The sequence below is a fragment of the Xyrauchen texanus genome, chromosome 19, assembly GCF_025860055.1.
Source record: "Xyrauchen texanus isolate HMW12.3.18 chromosome 19, RBS_HiC_50CHRs, whole genome shotgun sequence".
Classification (NCBI taxonomy): Eukaryota; Metazoa; Chordata; class Actinopteri; order Cypriniformes; family Catostomidae; genus Xyrauchen; species Xyrauchen texanus.
This window is the reverse complement of record NC_068294.1, coordinates 16764810-16778849: the sequence shown is the minus strand read 5'-3', so window position 1 is coordinate 16778849 and position 14040 is coordinate 16764810.

Genomic DNA, 14040 nt, shown 5'->3' with positions numbered 1-14040 from the left:
ACAGGACAACCTTTTTTTAGAGCAAGGACCTCTTGCTATAATACAGATGTATATGGATATCTAATGTTATGATAGTTATATTGCAAAGCCATTAAAATATTATCAACAATACATTTTCTGTATAGTAGCTGACCTTCTTAAGGTTTGGTTGATTAACTTTAAATCGTTTTTATATAAAGCATTAGAGGTTAAACGATAATTGGCACACCCTCTCAGGTAACTGCTGCAGACACCCTATGGGTCACATACTCCTAGTTGAAGACCCCTACTGTAGGAACGTAACAGCGTTGCATTGTTTTAAATTGTCCATAATGATTGGCGTTGTGTAATCCACTTGTCTCACCAGTCTATGGGTCAACAGGCTTAAAGCAAATTGGAATGCATTTCCAAGTAGAAGGCCTAAAGTTAGTCTAATTCCTCACTTGTGACACAGACATAAGCATACAGGGCAATCTGAGTGCCTCAGTTCTGGATTGGGTGACTTGTTGACATCAATCAGTAGATGTGTGGGAATCTGAATCTGAAGTTGGAACACTTGCCCAAGACAACATTCTCAGACTGTATACACTTGTGTGATATATTCTCAGTTGACTTTTGTTTGTGTACTTTTATTTTGAAATTTCTTGTTAAAGTTTCTGTTCCCCAGTCGTGTTCATATGTCCTGTTTTCCCTCCATGTTTATGTGTCTGGTTTTCATTGGTTCATTGTTTGATTACTTTGATTCAGTTCTAGTTTGTCATTGGCCTTTGTTACCCATGTCTTGTGTATTTAAACCCTCATGTTTGCCTTTGTCATTTGTCAGATATTGTACATGTAACCTTGTTGTTTTGGTCCAGTCTAGCCTTAGTCAAAGTTATTTCATGTCAAGTCTAGTTTTGTCATATTGTTAGGTCCATGGTTTCTTGTTTTTGTTGCACTCACATTTATAGTTAGGGATACTGGTTTCCATGCTTGAAGAATAAACTGCACTTGGGTTCATCTCATCTTCGTCTCTGCCGGTTTGTCAGCATCGTTGCAGCTTGAGACTAAGCATTGTTCTAAATCAGTGCCTTCTTTTTAGAGAAGTAAAATGTGATTTGGGTTTTCTGCATACATTTTTAATACTTTACAAAAACATTTCCTTAGTGTATTTTTCTCAACATGATGAAAAATGGTTATAATCTTGGAACAATGAAATTGAGTCCTTTAAATGTTACCTTGCAATGATGAAAACAACTCATAATTTGGCCCTAAAAGTGTGTTTATAAAAGTAAATATATAGATTGGCGGTGGGTTGTGGGCTAAAGCACATAACTGTTAATCAGAAGGTTGCTGGTTCGATCCCCACAGTCACCACAATTGTGTCCTTGAGCAAGGCACTTAACTCCAGGTTGCTCCGGGGGGATTGTCCCTATAATAAGTGCACTATAAGTCGCTTTGGATAAAAGCATCTGCCAAATGCGTAAATGTAAATAAAGTTTAAACAAATTCTCCATTCCAAGTGTGTGTGTTTGCAAGAGTCTCTGCACAGCAGCTAAAATAAAGTGGAAAACTTTCAACATACAATCACTATATACTGGCTTAATGTATTGTATTATTGTAGACACCTAACAATGTTTTAACAGTTTTCTAGTAGAAATGTGGTATTACAAAAATGCAAGGTGGTTAGGACAACTACACAGGACAGTGTCCCTCCAGGAGCAGGCTTTGACATCTCTGCTATACTTACTCAGGTCTAGTCCTCATCACTTTTGTATCATCCGCGATGTAATGTACGGCCTCATTCTCTTCATCAGCAATGCCATCAGAGCCATTGCCTGGCCCAGTACACCTTGTTTGTATAACATCCAGGCTTGCATTTGCTGAGAATGAAGTTGCTCCAGTTTTCTCTTTAGGACACACAGAAGCCCATTGGGGCTGTCTTTCTATAGCTAAAGGTTACTATCCATATACAGAAAAGAAACAGAATAAGAAAGAAAACGATTAACAAATAAGTGGTTTAAATCCATAAATACATTACAGTAAATTTTGTGAAGGCCACTCACTGTTGTTTTGAATTTATATTGACAGATCCCTCAGGGGTCCCTCAGCTTCCCTCAGTGACTGCCAGTGTTTCTTGACCTCCCACACAAGAATCTGCACCTACTTTAGCAATATGTTCTGGTCAAAGTTGACCTTCTTGGTGGATAGGTTGCTATTTTCTGTAATCAAAGTTCTTGTATTACAACTATTGTTCATACTTTATATTGCAGTATCCCCATTACAGAGAAATAACAATACAATGTACAATTTAATTTAATTTAATGAATAATATGTACTTAAATATAAGTTTAGAAATAGCAGCTAGTAATTATGTAGTTATTCTTATTAATATAATAATTGCATGGATGGTGTGTAAAAAGAACTCAGTCACCCAATATTTAAAACATGGCAGACCCTATTAAATATACTGTAAAACTAGGGCTGCACAATTATAAGAAAATTATAATTGCAGTTAACTGCATGAAAAAAAAAACATGCATAACAGATAGCAGTGGGTGCATTCTCAACAAAGGCCTTAACTCAAGACAGTAAACCACTACTTTTTGCAAGCATGGCCAGTACTTGCAGGCAACGTCTGAGTAGAATAATGTCACGTCTTCTTGTAAGAGGGTCTTTTGAAGGAACAGGGGGTAGGCAAATATGTCTCCTCTAAACATATTAAGGGCTTTAAGAAGTCCTCCAGCAATTTCAAGGCCCTTTCATCAGTCTCCACTGAAAAAACCCACAAACCCATTTGGCTGTTGCCTAAAAGACAGTATTTGTGAATTATTATTAATATTACAATCATCATAAACAGACCCATTTGGGAGTACTTTAAGACAATATGAAAAATTAGATTTTAAGTTAGAGGTTATTATACTGTATGTTTGGTGTTTTCATGCACATATCCCATGAATGAGACAACATCCTTATCTTTCACATAAAAACATGCCATCAAAGTAGCCCTTCTCTCTCCTTTGTTTTATAGAGAGAGAAACATGTCACATATAGACACTTAAGAAGTGCAACAAAATGTAAAGACCCCATTCAATTATAAAACTACAGCCCTTACTTTATCGTACCCAAGAAAGGCGGGGACTTACAACCGATCTTGGACTTGCGAGTTTTCAACAGGGCCTTGCATAATCTCCCGTTCAAAATGCTCATGCAAAGATACATTCTAACTTGCATCTGGCGGACTTCCGGTTTTACGATCTATGGAGTAGGACGCAATTTTTGGAGCTCCTGCAGTTAGCTTTAAAATCAAGTTTATTGGCACGTTTTTGTGATATTTTTCTTAGTGTTAGCTTTATTTAACACTTCTTATTGGATTATTGCTGATCAAAATGCCTGCTAAATCAAAAACTGGCGGTGCTACATCGGCGGCGCTTCAGCGGCCTGTTGCGCACGATACATCCTCGCCTGTTAGTGATTCCTCTCCCCCCCGCGACAGTGCTGCAACGCCTGCTATTTTACCCGATTTCAAGGAGGAGTTGCTCTCCTCACTTCGCAAGGAGATGGTGGCTATTTTCAAAACCGAACTTCAGGATGCCCTTAGCGGAAACCTTATGTCTATTAAGACGGAGCTGCAGGCTGTTAAATCCAAATTGACCTGTACTATTACAAACATTCAGGCTAAAGTGATCGCCCTGGAGAGCACTGTAGTTGAAGTGGAAACTTCGCTCTCCACCTGTAGTGATAACATTACTTCGCTACAGTCTAAAGTGGAACAGCTGTCTGCTGAGCTGCTAAGAGTGGACAATAAGTGTGAAGATCTCGAGGCCAGATCGCGTCGCAACAATATACGGATCATTGGCGTGCCTGAAGACGCAACCAGCCCTTTCATGATGTCGGCTGTTTCTCTTTGCTCAGAGAGGCCTTTCAGCTGGATAAGGACCCCATTTTGGATCGCGCTCACCGTACCCTGCTGCCCAAGCCCAAATCCGGGGAAAGTCCTCGCCCCATAATCTCCCGTCTGCATTATCACACAGACTGTGCAGATATTCTACGGCGAGCCAGAACCCAACAAAGAATAAAGGTTGGCGACATGGCTATACACATCTTTCCTGACCATACCGCGAAGACTTCTCGTGCTCGTGCTGCCTTCAATGATGTCCGCCGCCAGCTCCGTGAGATACCGGGGATACGATATGGCCTTCTCTATCCAGCTCGCCTCCGTGTCACATATGATGGTACCGAGAGGGAGTTCGTATCACCTGTAGTGAATCAGCTCTATATTCTTCCACCATTAGGTAGCGAATCAGCTCTATGAAATATTAATAATCAATCATAACTTGTTATAATCAATTATGAATATTTGGATCAGTTAATCGGGTTAACTTGATGTAGCTACATTAACATTACAACCAAATACTCGGTTCATCCCGTGAACACTCAATTTTGGTTATTAATTAATTAATTAATAGAAATGTACATTTCCGGGGCAAGGGAAATGTCTTTCTTACTAAGTATTAAGAGCAAGTAGTCAAAATCTATGATTAGTGACTTTAAATATGAGCTTGAGACACAGACAACTTTACATGTGACATGAACAAGACTTTATTAACTAGACTAAACATTTAAACTACTCTAACATACATATACATACATTCATACAGTTTACCAAGGGAAAGAGGGCTGAAGCAGAATACAGGAAGGCAAGAAGTTATAGCATTGTTTGAAGTTCAGCAGATCAACAGCCTGAGCAAACCATCATATTAGTTCTGACACGCCCTTTTTAGAAAGGGTTTAAGGATACTTAATGTATCAAATAATTAGACTAAGTTTGATACTTGCATGTCCCATTTGAAATAAACTGTCCTGATGCAATTTGTTGAGGCTCCAGTTGATCTTTGATGTTGTCTTGATGAGAGAGAGAACCAGTGAGAGTCAGAGGATCTTGGTGAATGGGCAGTCAAGGCCGTAGCCTGGCACACGCTTGGGAGTCCTTGGGGCCTTCTAGTTTGGCATCATTCAGCGAGAGAGTGAGAGAGCACAAGGCTCAGAGGGCAAGAGAGCAAGAGATAAGCGACAAGAGAGTGGGCTAAGAGCGAGAGATAAGACTAAGAGAAAAGAGGGAGCGAGGAAGTGGGCGCAGCAATTTTATACCCTCAGGAAACAGGTCCCACCTCTCATTGGCTCGACCAATAAGAAGGGTTTGAGTTCTAGGCGGGAATTTGGTTTATTGCTCTTTGTTGTAAAATTGCCCATTGCATGTGCACGAAAGAAAATAGGAAATATACTTGTAATACTAATATGTTGTTGTTATCGACATATCATGTACACAGTCATTTCAATCTTCAAAATACCAAGTTATAGAGACCAAATATGCCACACATATGATCTTGGTTAACCATAGTATGCAAAGTCTGAAACATTAACCCATTAGTTTGCAAGAAAACATAGATCAAGCACATTTAAGGGAAAATGTGAGATGGCACATTAGATACATGTCAATATTTATCACATGGATATATAGAATATATATATAGGATTAACAGGGTTCATTTCTCTTTCTCAGTAAGAGAATGAAGTGAGGGTCAGCACTTCTCTGAACATTCCTTTGGAGGTCGTAAAATTCTCCTTCCATTGGGACAGGAGAATGATTCCTTTGTTCCGTCACGGCTCATTTGCATGTTTCTGGCTGGGTTTATGACGGTAAGAGATTTTGGGCTGAATGACTCAAAAGATGGCAAAACATAACGTAATATCATTCTTATATTCAAATTTAGCTAGGCCAAATTGTAAGGTTTAATTTGATACCAAGAAAAGTATATTTGGAAAGGGAATATACACTGAGGCTATTAAATATGAGGCCTCAGAGTTTAAAACACACAACGAAACAGTTCTAACGAGTTTGATATACCTCAGAAATACACAACATACAGGGATTACACGTATTTCATTAGCAATATGCAGTTCTGTGTTTAACTGAAAAACACACACACACACATTTTTACGTTCAAAGTTTCCCCCTTCCTGTCCACACGATAAGCACGTGGTGAGCATGCGGATGTCACATGCGGTTCTCTGTCAATAGTTCATTGTCTCTTTGTCAATACATTTATTGTGCTTGTGGAGACTGGTTGGCGCTATTTCAGTAATTAGGGGAGTTTTTAACAGTAAGTTCTTGTTTGTTCGTGAATCTGTTAAGGCCACTGATCCTCCGCCATACCTTACAGTCCCCCTTTTTAGCCAGGTGGTGTCCCTGTTGGAGACATCATCGGACGACAATCATCACAATGGCGGATGGCAGGTGAATCATGAGGGTTTTGTAGAAGGTGGTTGTTCCACGGTGGGTGATGTAGACAGTAGCCACATCCAGGTCTCTGCAGCAGGTGCAGAGGCAGCAGGTGCCTTGACAGTGTGTCACCTGTCATTATGAAGTCAGTTCGTTTGAGGCAGGTGCTTGTTTGTGGCTGCAGGGAGTGGTTATGGGCATTGTGTAGTGTGGAGAGAGTTTCAGACTGACCTAGTACTGGTAGCAAAAGGGCAGCAGGTGGCCGTTCAGCCCTTGGTTCGGCACCCAGTCACCAGGTGTCTGAAGTCTGCAGTGTTACTCTGCTCTGGCAGCAGTGCTGACTTGAGCTTGCCTGAGTGGTGTTGGGCAAGAGTCAGAGGTTTGTTCTTCCCAGTACTCCTCAGGGGAGTTCTGTTCCAGGAGCTCTTTTGCTAGTGCTAGCAGCTCTTGTAACTCAGAAACAGGCGTTTCTAGCTGTCTTTGTGCAGCCTCTGTTTGGCACCTGTTTGAAAGGTGTACAGGAGGATGTTGTTGTAGACTGCTGTGGGACGTCCTGTGGTGTTTGCTGGGTGAGGCCTTGTGTTTGTTAACCTGTTAACCTGCACCCCCACTCAGGGGCTCACAGCTGAAAATGACATACCTGAATTAAAATAAATATAGCTCCTGAGAACAGTGTACCACAGGCACAATTAAGGTCTCTTTGGAAAGAAGACACTTGGCACTCTACTAACAATAAATCAGAGTTGATAATGCTCAAACAAATAAAAAGTTATAAAAGTTGAAGTGCCTCATAAATAATGTGAACTTCAAAAAATGTTTTATTATTTCATGTACAAATATATAAAAATAGACCTGGAGGAATCCAATTAGGTAAAGGATTGAAAGCCACAAGTCTCATCAGTTTATATTTCAAATTTGAGGAAGATATTATGAAAAATGTGGTTCCTGCAAGCTTTTTTCCAAGACTATGTCAGTTCCCTTTCTCCCTACCCCTGCCCGAGGCACATCCCCAGAAATGACATCCCCAAACTAAAATAATTGTAGTTACTGAACAATTTGCTCTACATGCACAATTTAGACATATTTAAAAAGAAGACACTTTGGAGTTTATTACCCAAATGTAAAAGTTGAAAAAACTTACACAGACAAAAATTATAGAATTTAAAGTGTCTTGAAGATAATTTGTACTGCAAGTAACATTTCATTATTTTATGAAAAAATAAATGAAAACAAACCTGGAGGAATCCAGTTAGGTAATTGATTGAAAGCCACAAGTCTCATCAGTTTATATTTCACATTTGAGGAAGATATTATGAAAAATGAGATTTCTGCAATATTTTTTCCAAGACTATGTCCAGGTACCAAGAAGCCTCCTTGGATACCTCAAAAAGCAACCTAATGACCAAATGTTATGAAGGGTACTGCAAGCTATTTTAGTCATCATATACACTATTCATACCGATAGTCAGCCCATTCAACATTCAATGGCTGGTGATGGCCAGTGATACAGACAGCATTCATATGGATGGTCAGACATAGAACCAACAATCACACTGATGGCCAGCCATCAGACAAGCCATTTGTTTTATAAGGTGCATTACCTTATCTTTTCAGACCACAATGCATTTACCTTATAAATCAAATGGGAAAACAAACACACACACACACTCTCTCTCTCTCTCTCTCTCTCTCTCTCTCTCACACACACACACACGTATAATGTGTGCATGTTACATAGCAACTCACCGATGTAAAATTGGACCATCTTTTCCGTCCTCAAGCATATCACCCTCATCGCTGTATTCACTCCTCAATTTCGTCATCGTGCTTCAAGTGATCTCAAATAAAACATCTTCAGCAGAAAAAAACTTCTTTTGACGATCCATTTGATGAGATAATCCGTCCAGTAAGTAAGACGCGAAAACAGATGTTGACTGGGGAACCGTCTTTTTACTATGGCTCGTTTGTTGTCAAATGACGGGGGTGTGGTCACAGCCTAATTCGCAGGTTAGAGTGGCTGATTCAAATAAATAAAAAAACATCTTGTTCGCGAGGAATTTAATCTTCCCGGGTATCGTTGGAATCGTGCACTGCTTGGCTACATTTTCTATCAGTCATATCATTTCAATTCTTTCATTGGCTTTCGTTGTAAAGACAAAACAATAGGATCAGCATATCATGACGTCAAAAAAACTGAACGCAGTGTTTGGATATTTTGACCTATATATTGCCTATCTTTGTATTTGTGTGTGTGTGTGCGGTCTTAATTTGTTCATTACACTCTAAGCAACACACCCATATAACGTTCGGCTACCGGGAGTCTGTTTTTATGCATAATTTTATTGCATAACCGACAAGTATGATACTTCACCCTGAAGAAACTCGATGTAAACAAAGGAATAACCATCGATGTTACAAAGTTATTGTTTCTTTGGACTAAAAATGCTCTTATGGGATGTTATTCAGTGGACCCTCACCTTTCCATTCAATCTGGAACTTTTAGCAGTGGATGCGTGTATGGCTCGTTATTACGACACTACTGGTATGTACTCCGTTTTTGATTACGTGTGTTTTGATCTGTACTGCTTACATAAATGCAAGAAATACATTCGTTATAAGCTTTTCATCGAAAAACAGAGCTCTATCATCGATGCTTGAGGCTTACACCTTTAAAATGATATATAGTTTGCCAAGATTAATGATGTTCTTTCACGTTAAATCTATTCATAAACATTAAACTAGGGGGGGGGGGGGGGGGGGGACTCTTCGGTGCGACTGCGCACTGGTGCAGGTTAACAGGTTAAAGGCCTTCTGTGTCAGGTCACGCAGTTGTTGGATAGGCATTGTGTGGGGGCAGGCCATAATGCCTAAATGGTGACTTACCATAGGATGGAGGTTTCGGAGGAAAAGGCTCTTGAAGCTGGTGTCCTCCTCCATCCCAGGTTTGTTGCGAGCTCCGAAGCTCGTCTGAGTCTGTGGTAGTAAACATAGGGAGTTTCATGCCGACCCTGTTTGGTGTCTAGGGCAGCGATCAGTCCGTTTTTAGACTCTGAGAATTCCGTTATGATGGCTTGTTTCAGCTGCTGGTAGTTAGACTGGATGTTTTCTGGCTGTCGAGCCAGAAAGCGTCGCAACTCTGGGCTGGACGTGATCCAGATCATATGGAGTCTATCTTGATGGTTCACACTCATCAAAGACTGCAGGTGAAAGTCAATGTCTCGCAGGTAAGCGTGGACGTCGTGGTCTCCTGCAAGCTCTGGTGTAAATGCAGGGATATGTCTGGCCATTCGGTTGAGGTCTTTGAGTGTCGCTACACGTGTCGTTTCAAGATTCGTCTGAATCAATCCTTTTCCTTCCGCGGCTGCAGAAGCTTTAAGGAAACTGTCCGATGACGTGTTAAGCAGAGGGGTTTGTCTCCTCCCTTTGTAAATCTGTGCTTGGCTGGGGAGGTTTCTCTGCTGATTGCAAGTGGGGGAGTGAGATGTCTCTCCTGCTGTGGTTCCTTTTGCAGCAGGTAAGAGTGTCTCAGTTCTCGTTGGACCATGTCAAGTTCATCTTTGGTGTTTTCCAGCTGCTGAGTCAGCACTTTAACTTCAGCTCTGGACACATTCAGTTGACCTTCACAGGCCATGATTCTGGCATCTTTGTCCAAGAGTTCAGAATTTGCTGTTTTTAACATTGAATCTTTGTGAAAGAGTACCTTTTCCAGGTGCTCTCTGGCTGTCTTTTCCAGCTGCTCTTGTTGTTTAGCAGCTGTCAGAGCTGTTTGAAGTCTGTGGATTACCTCCTGTGACTCCCTTCTGCCAGGGTCCTTGTGTCTGTCCTGAGCCTCCATCTCTAGCTGGTCTATGCGGTTTTTAGCATGTGTCAGCTCCGTTTGGGACTCAGTGATCTGGCGTTGGAGGTTGTTTACCTCCTGTTTCAGACCTGTGAGGTTGTGGGCCAGGACGATAACCTCAGTCAGATATTTGTGCTCATACCTCTGGTTTGAGTCGTCTGTCATTAGTTCTTTTCCCTCGTTTTCCAGTTGCTTTTTGTTCTGTTGCTGAAGGTCGTCAGCAGCCATGGATAAAAGGGTGTTCCTCAAAACACCTAGCCAGTCCTTTTGGCCTGCCATCTGGGCAGTTAGGCTGAGCATCTGCAACATTTTGGCACACTTCTGGTGAGAGTAAGGGCAAGAGACTAATGCAAGGTCAAACAGAATTTGGAGCTAAAGGCAAAGTGAGACAGCAAGGTGTATAATGTACAGCTAGGTTTTGCTAGGTGTGGTTAACAATTGAAATGTGTTCCTGATTATTACTATCTTAGCTGCAAATAGCAGGGTGCTCAGATTTGTGTGGATCTGAGTGGCTTTGCTAAAAGAGCGTAAGCCTAGATTTAATAAATGACTTAAGATGTTTCTTTGGGTCAAATTATTTATCAGCACTTACTGATAGCATACAACAGGCTTGATCTTTGAACACATGAAGAGGAGAAAGAAAGAGGAAGGAAAGAGCTTTCCTATTAGATTGTGTCTATTAGTGGTGCTCAAAATTATGCCATAGAAATCGTCTAGATTACTAGTGTAGCTGGCTCATAAAATTTAAGCAACTTGTTGCAAATAAACACAAAATCGAGAAGAAAAGTATGTCTAGTTACTTTTGCAGTTTTATGGGGAAATAAACTACACTAGACCAAGAGGGTTAAATGGGAAAATGAATAGCTGACTTCTATTATTAGTAAAAATAATAGAAAGACTTGAAGAAGTGATTAAAATAGCAGAATAACCTTGTATTGGGAATAATCAATAGCACTTATGATCAACAATTAGATTTGCTTTGGGCATCATTCTATAGTTGGTCACAGCTGTTACGTGTTCAAGACCACACAATGTGTTTGTCCCTCTATAAAGTTTAGTCAACGTGCCATTGAAAGTTCCCAATAACTATAAAAATTATTCTCTATCTAAACAGTTTACATGTAATTAAGTTTTTAGATTTAATTAACAAAGTAACTGCAAATTTAGCTGAACAGCGTTCAGTAAGGGATGCACCTGAAAGGTGCAGGTGAAGTTAGATGAGAAGAATTAAAGTTAAGGAAAGAGAAAGTGAGAATTCAGAAACCAGAAATGGGGTTAAAGGAAAATGGTTTAGATCACTTCACTCTGCATGCACACAAGCTGTAGATAAAGGCTTCATGTAAATTATGCTAGCAGCTAACTGTTGAAGCTATTAGTTAGCTTAGCCTAAGCTAAGGGGCTGCTAAGTTGGGTTAGCTTAGCCACCTAGGCTGGTTTGTTTACAAAATGGCGTCGGAAGGAAACACAGGTGCTATCTGGAGTGAGCACTTCCTGTGACAAGTCGTTGTCATGGGAACCCATGCACTTCAGAGTTTCAGTGAGTGAAACACAGTTTTGATCACCAGGGAGCTAAGCCTTTTAGATGCACAGATAGTTTAGATGAAGGACATCAATCTAACTATAATTTGTAAGGCCTTTATACTGTGAAAAGGGGAGCATCGCCCAAATCTACATTTATATAACACTATACTGAGATTTCTTCGTCAGAAACAGGTTAAGCAATCAATTCTGGTACAGTTTACATGCACTTTAATACTGAAATTAGGGTTTCTTCGCTAAAATCATATTACTCGTACACTGATACCTTTTGAAAATATGCTTAAATGTGTTAAGACTCTTTCAATTACAGTAGAGATGTCAATTCAAGCCATCACTTTATCCGCATCCAAACAAGCCAGCAACTAGTGAAGCAAATGCCGTTTCGCATGTCATGTCCTATTCTGACCGGAATTATTCAATGCACACTTTTAAGTTGACAGTGGTTAAAGCTCATAACCTTTGTTTAATCATGCCCGCATCATTCTCCACCATTATGTAGCGAATCAGCTCTATATTCTTCCACCATTAGGTAGCGAATCAGCTCTATGAAATATTAATAATCAATCATAACTTGTTATAATCAATTATGAATATTTGGATCAGTTAATCGGGTTAACTTGATGTAGCTACATTAACATTACAACCAAATACTCGGTTCATCCCGTGAACACTCAATTTTGGTTATTAATTAATTAATTAATAGAAATGTACATTTCGGGGCAAGGGAAATGTCTTTCTTACTAAGTATTAAGAGCAAGTAGTCAAAATCTATGATTAGTGACTTTAGATATGAGCTTGAGACACAGACAACTTTACATGTGACATGAACAAGACTTTATTAACTAGACTAAACATTTAAACTACTCTAACATACATATACATACATTCATACAGTTTACCAAGGGAAAGAGGGCTGAAGCAGAATACAGGAAGGCAAGAAGTTATAGCATTGTTTGAAGTTCAGCAGATCAACAGCCTGAGCAAACCATCATATTAGTTCTGACACGCCCTTTTTAGAAAGGGTTTAAGGATACTTAATGTATCAAATAATGAGACTAAGTTTGATACTTGCATGTCCCATTTGAAATAAACTGTCCTGATGCAATTTGTTGAGGCTCCAGTTGATCTTTGATGTTGTCTTGATGAGAGAGAGAACCAGTGAGAGTCAGAGGATCTTGGTGAATGGGCAGTCAAGGCCAGTAGCCTGGCACACGCTTGGGAGTCCTTGGGGCCTTCTAGTTTGGCATCATTCAGCGAGAGAGTGAGAGAGCACAAGGCTCAGAGGGCAAGAGAGCAAGAGATAAGCGACAAGAGAGAGGGCTAAGAGCGAGAGATAAGACTAAGAGAAAAGAGGGAGCGAGGAAGTGGGCGCAGCAATTTTATACCCTCAGGAAACAGGTCCCACCTCTCATTGGCTCGACCAATAAGAAGGGTTTGAGTTCTAGGCGGAATTTGGTTTATTGCTCTTTGTTGTAAAATTGCCCATTGCATGTGCACGAAAGAAAATAGGAAATATACTTGTAATACTAATATGTTGTTGTTATCGACATATCATGTACACAGTCATTTCAATCTTCAAAATACCAAGTTATAGAGACCAAATATGCCACACATATGATCTTGGTTAACCATAGTATGCAAAGTCTGAAACATTAACCCATTAGTTTGCAAGAAAACATAGATCAAGCACATTTAAGGGAAAATGTGAGATGGCACATTAGATACATGTCAATATTTATCACATGGATATATAGAATATATATATAGGATTAACAGGGTTCATTTCTCTTTCTCAGTAAGAGAATGAAGTGAGGGTCAGCACTTCTCTGAACATTCCTTTGGAGGTCGTAAAATTCTCCTTCCATTGGGACAGGAGAATGATTCCTTTGTTCCGATCACGGCTCATTTGCATGTTTCTGGCTGGGTTTATGACGGTAAGAGATTTTGGGCTGAATGACTCAAAAGATGGCAAAACATAACGTAATATCATTCTTATATTCGAATTTAGCTAGGCCAAATTGTAAGGTTTAATTTGATACCAAGAAAAGTATATTTGGAAAGGGAATATACACTGAGGCTATTAAATATGAGGCCTCAGAGTTTAAAACACACAACTGAAACAGTTCTAACGAGTTTGATATACCTCAGAAATACACAACATACAGGGATTACACGTATTTCATTAGCAATATGCAGTTCTGTGTTTAACTGAAAAACACACACACACACATTTTTACGTTCAAAGTTTCCCCCTTCCTGTCCACACGATAAGCACGTGGTGAGCATGCGGATGTCACATGCGGTTCTCTGTCAATAGTTCATTGTCTCTTTGTCAATACATTTATTGTGCTTGTGGAGACTGGTTGGCGCTATTTCAGTAATTAGGGGAGTTTTTAACAGTAAGTTCTTGTTTGTTCGTGAA